At 35.5% G+C, this 6000-nt stretch overlaps 1 protein-coding gene across 4 annotated transcripts in view; it reads left to right on the forward strand.

Annotated features, from left to right (window-relative positions):
- The window catches only part of LOC126260948 (protein lingerer), a 120594-nt gene extending 114919 nt beyond the window's left edge, over positions 1-5675 (forward strand). For all 4 annotated transcript variants that reach the window (XM_049958456.1, XM_049958457.1, XM_049958458.1 and 1 more), the window contains one exon: positions 4135-5675. The gene's annotated coding sequence lies outside the window, so the exon portion shown is untranslated. The remainder of the gene's footprint in view (positions 1-4134) is intronic.
- The last annotated feature ends 325 nt before the right edge of the window (positions 5676-6000 follow it).

Raw genomic sequence — 6000 nt, forward strand, 5'->3', positions numbered from 1 at the left:
TCCAGTAGTTGTGGTTTATGCATGTAAGTATGCAATTATGGTAGAATGCATTTTGTTTGGTAATGAAATGGTTGCTTGTATTTTGGCTGAAGACTTAACACCTATTTTGAGTGACGACATAAAGAAGCTAAAATTTGTATATATGCCTAATGCAAAAACTGGGAGAAATACTTAATTTGTTCAACTTAACAATATGATCTTCTACTGCTTTTAGAACTCCATGTCCGTATTTCCCGTACCTTTCATGTCTAGTATTTTCACTTTTTTGTTGTAATTTTTGCTGTGCTTTTGAACTATTCATGCAGTGCACTGATGGCTGCCTTTTTTCATATTCCATAATCCAAACAGGAGAGAAATGCTGAAGTATTTAAAGAATAAAAGAGAAGTGACAGCTCTGCAGCAGATGTTAGCAGCAGTACATATAGTGTCTCAGGAAAGATAGGGAAAATGAACATGTCACATAAATGGTGTATGACAGGGTGTGATGGGTGACAGTGGCTACCTAATCATTGAAGATATGGTGAAGACACATATAGATGACTTATTTTGCAAAGTTCTTGAATGTGAATAACTTGCAGCAATGTGAAAATAGCAACACAGAAAATAAAACAGTGGAAAGTTCAGGCTGGAATATCAACAATATCATTTGACATTGCCTACACAGAAAGTAGATAGATACATTAAAAGTTCTGGAGTGGAGAGTAGGAAATCTTGATGTACATGTGTGTGTGTGTGTGTGTGTGTGTGTGTGTGTGTGTGTGTGTGTGTGTGTTGGAAAAAACAGTTGATAACACAGGTTGTCACAAAATCAGGAGAGATGGCTAGAAATTATGTACAGACAGATAACATTAACTTCAGCAGGTAATTTATATGATGCCAGAAATATTCGTAAGGAATATATGTTATGGATTGATGATGAGACAACAATTGATCTTTCTCAGAGATCATCAATTTACACAAAGATAGCATGTACTTTTAAGGATCTGTTAGCATTCCTGGATGTAATCAGAGATATTGAAATATAAGCTTTAAGTTTGATTATTGTTGAAAGTTGCACAATTGGTGTCATATGAGACCTGGAGACACCAGAAAGTTTCAGATAGATTATATAATGGTAAGACAGAGATTTAGGAACCAGGTTTTAAACTGTAAGACATTTCCAGGGGCAGTTGTGGACTCTGGCCACAATTTATTGGTTATGAACTGCAGATTAAAACTAAAGAAACTGTATAAAGGCAGCAATTTAAGGAGATGGGACCTGGATAAACTGAAAGAACCAGAGGTTGGTTTGAGTGAGTATTAGGGAGCAATCACCAAGAACAGGGAAAGGGAATATGATAAGTGAAGGCAGCAGAGGATCGAGTAGGTAAAAAGACAAGGGTTAGTAGATATCCTTGGGTAACTCAAGAGATGCTGAAGGAGAAGACATAAAAACGTAATAAACGATGTGGTTGAAAGGGAATACAAATGTCTAAAAAAATTAGATTGACAGGAAGGGTAAAATGGCTAAGCAGGAATGGCTAGAGGGCAAATGTAAGGATGTAGAAGTGTATATCACTAGGGGTAAGATAGATACTGCCTACAGGAAACTTAGAGAGACCTTTGGAGAAAAGAGAAGCACCTGTATTGATATCAAGAGCTCAGATGGAAAACCAGTCCTAAGCAAAGAAGGTAAGCAGGAGTATATAGAGGGTCTATACAAGGGAAATGCACTTTAGGGCAATATTATGGAAATGGAAGAGGGCATAGAGAAAGAATAGAAGGGAGATATGATACTGCATGAAGAATTTAACAAAGACTGAAAGACCTAAATCGAAACAAGGTCCTGGGAGTAGACAACTTTCCATTAGAGCTACTGATAGCCTTGGGAGAGCCAGCCATGACAAAAATCTTCTATCTGGTGATGGTGTATGAGACAGGCGAAATAGCCTCAGACATCAAGAAGAATATAATAATCCCAGTTCCAAAGAAAACAGGTGCTGTCAGGTGTGAAAATTACCAAACTATCAGTTTAATAAGTCATGGCTGCAAAATACTAGCACAAATCTTTTACAGAAGAATGGTAAAACTCATAGAAGCCGATACTGACCCTATGACTTCTCATAGAAGATAGGTTAGATAGACTTTTAGAGACAGCGTTTGACAACGTTGACTGGAATACTCTCTTTGAAATTCTAAAGGTGACGGGGGTAAAATACAGGGAGCAAAAGGCTATTTACAATTTGTACAGAAACCAGATGGCAGTTATGAGTCGATGGGCAGGAAAGGGAGGCAGTGGTTGAGAAGGGAGTGAGACAGGGTTGTAGCCTATCGCTGATGTTATTCAATTGTATATTGAGCAAGCAGTAAAGGAAACAAAAGAAAAATTTGGAGTAGAATTAAAGTTCAGGAAGAAGAAATAAATTCAGGAAGAAGAAATAAAAACTTTGAGGTTTGCCATTGCAAAGTTGTCATACACAGTAAATGGCTGAACAGTATCTTGAAATGAGGATTTAAGATGTACATCAACAAAAGCAAAACAAGGATAATGGAATGTAGTCAAATTAAATCAGGTGATGCTGAGGGAATTAGGTTAGGAAATGAGACTCTTAAAGTAGTAGATGAGTTTTATTATGAGGGAAGCAAGATAGCAAGATAACTGTTGATAGTCAAAGTAGGGAGGATACAAAATTTAGATTGGCAATGGCAAGACAAGCCTTCTGGAAGAAGAGAAAGTTGTTAACATGTAGTATAGACTTAAGCATCAGGAAGTCCTATGTAATGTGGTGCTGCAGAAGAATACTGAAGATTAAATGGGTAGACCATGTAACTAACGAGGAGGTACTGAATAAAATTGGGGAGATGAGAAATCTGTAATACGATCTTACCAGAAGAAGGAATTGGTTGTTAGGACGCATTCTGAGGCATCAAGGGATCACCAATTTAGTACTGGAGGGAAGCATGGGAGGTAAAAATCATAGAGGGAGACCAAGAGATGAATACAGTAAGCAGATTCAGAGGGTTGTAGGTTGCAGTAGTTACTCGGAGATGAAGAGGCTTGCATGAAGAGAGTAGTATGGAGAGCTGCATAAAACCAGTCTTTGGACTGAAGACCACAGCAAAAACAGGCCACAATTTCTAGATATTGGATACCTTTAAAAGAATGTTCAGTTTCAGGTTGATTTGAAACTAAAGTGGACAGCATGTGGAAATAGAACACTGTTGAATGTAGCTAATACTTAAGTGTCCAGCCTGAATCATATCAGCTGTGTATATTTTTTGTAAGGAGGAAGGATGAGAGGGAGTTTTCACATGTGTGAAGTATTTTGTACTAGTACAGAATTTCAGTAACAAGAAAATAAGGGTAGGTAGAACAAAATAGTTTTTCCAATAATTGTTACCCTTCACTCAAATTCCCAGCCAGTTTACGTGGATGTGTGTAGTATCAGGAAGATAGAGCTAAAACATACTGGTAACTTTGCATATAATTTGTTTTCAAAAATTACATAAATTTGTTTAAATGTTAATGAAAACACAAAAAAATGTAAGAAAATACTGTGCAGTCAGTCACAAACTTGCTGGCTTCAGAAGCTCATTATTCATGCTGAAAGCATTCTGACTTCCAATATTTTTAGCAAGCTCTTAGTTGTGAGTTTAGTGGAAACAAATCCAGAAAAAAAGCAATTCTGTGATAAGCCAATATTGCTGCAAAAAAATTATAGTTATGCAAATTATATTACCAGACGGTTGTTCAGTGGCTGAAGAGAAAATGTCCATCACGGACATGGAAAAACTGGAAAGTAAAACTATGGTATTCACCTGCATAATTGTTGAACAAATGATTATTGGTGGAAAAATTGTTTTTCCGGATATTTAAAGAAAAGTTGTTTCAAGCTTCTGAAGTAAAAAACAATGCCTTGTTAAGAATGACTTGTAGTAAATCAATACTTAATGAATTTGGTGAGCATTTTAAGAGAGATCTCTTCAATGCTTTTGAAATGTTGCTATGGATTCATTTTTCTTTTTAATGTTCATAATACCTGTACGACTGTTCCTCCCCCCCCCCCCCCCCCCCCACACACACACACACACCAAAAAAAGGAACAAAAAATGAGCTTGGTTACTATACTCACAATGTATCTCTTTTTGCTTCAGGACAACGGCAGTGGTCGAAACCAGTGGTCACAGACATCAGCTCAACCCAACAAGTCCAGTGCCAAGCAAACTTAAAGACCACCTTACCAGCTCCATACTGAGAGTCTGAGTACCACTGCCATAGTCTTTAACAGGTGCTTCGTAATGGTACAACATGGCTCACTGTTTTCCAAATTAAACACTGTTAATGTGTTCAGTTTTTCATCCCTTGTTTTAAATTAAACATGCAATCTGTCCAAATTATAGAGCCATTTCCTAAGGCAAGAAAATGTTGGATCATGACTTAAGATTTCACTCATTTTCATTATATTAATATTTTGCAGCGCATGTTCTAAGACTTAAAGTAGTTGTTTGTATTGTTTCTTCTGTTAATAGGATTCATGGTCTCCAGTAACAGTTCGCAGATTAAATTGCATTGTATTTTTTGTTAGCTTAAAGTGTATAGGAAACCTCATACATTTGTAAATGATTGAATAGCGGTACCATCCCCTTTCTTGTATAGAATGTTTTTATTTGTGAAGAATTAAAGTGAATTAAATTAATATTCATTTCTATATTTTTGTTATTTCATTGCATGATCCGGAAAAAAAACCTCTACCAAAGCAATTGCTGTGGCATTTGGATGGGATGAGCCCGCTTACACACTTAGGCACAAGCTGAGTGATCTCTAAAAAGACTGTTTGGTTTGCTTTCTGACTTTATTTTTCTCTCTTGTTCAGAATGTGTCACAGAGAGACAAACTGTTGCTAGCCCTCATGGGCTTACGCATCCTGTCACGTATTAGAGTTCGATAAACTTGTAGTGTACTTGTAGTGTTCAAAGAAAGCTATATCTCAACCCTGTGTATTATATGAGTAGCTTAGTTGTTTTGTAAGTATGATAAGAGATGATAAATAACTTATCAAATTAATATAAATATTTAATATTTTCTTTCTGTATTTTGTATTCCATTTTGTGGTTTATACAACAGTGGCTGCTGTTGCTCATTTTTCAATTAAGGGGGGAAAGAAAGATATACTAATGGCCATTCACTATATTTTTGGTGCAAGTTGTATGGACAATATTACTATTTGAGAACCTGTGTGATCTCTGTAGGCCCATAAATATTTCCAAGCTGATGGCTGATTTAAGGAGCTAATGTATAAATTTGGAGATCACATTGGCCAGTGTAAGCTTGGAGGTAGTAGCTTATAAAACGAGCATGTACAAAGGCTAATTAATAAATAGGTGTAATTGGGTTGCAAAAATTATGTTGTTTTTTACATCTTTTTAATGACTTCAGAATTGTAATTGTTGTTACCTCATTGTTGTTTAAAATATAGTGGTTTTCATATTTGTAAATTTTGTGCAAGCTTTAATATTTGGGACTTCACACCAAGCAGTAACAAAGTAGCACTGGCCAATATTGTGTACAGTTAAATAGATTAGTAAAGAATTTTTATGAAAAAGGCTGAGATTTGATTATAGAATACATCTTACAATCAGTGTACAGCAAATGGACAATTTGATTTGTAATTACATAGCAATTTTTCAACACTGAACTTGTCTTTTCTTGTCTACAGTGTATAAAACATACGCATGAAAGTGAATTTGAGAATTTATCTTGTTGATACCATCTCTTAAATTTTTTCACAATGATATTTTATTATCATAACAAGGCATGAACAAAATGAAATAAGCACATGTTATATTTGTTGATTAAAGAAAATAAGAAACTAGACCAAAGACAACAGTAACATATAGTAATGATCTGCGTGCATAAAGGAAGTGCTGTAATATACAAGAACTATGATCAGTGTGTAACTTAGTTTTGTATTATATCTTCTAAATGATGATGCCTTAAGGATGTGAATTGTTCGTAATCAA

Source organism: Schistocerca nitens, chromosome 5, assembly GCF_023898315.1.
Source record: "Schistocerca nitens isolate TAMUIC-IGC-003100 chromosome 5, iqSchNite1.1, whole genome shotgun sequence".
Classification (NCBI taxonomy): Eukaryota; Metazoa; Arthropoda; class Insecta; order Orthoptera; family Acrididae; genus Schistocerca; species Schistocerca nitens.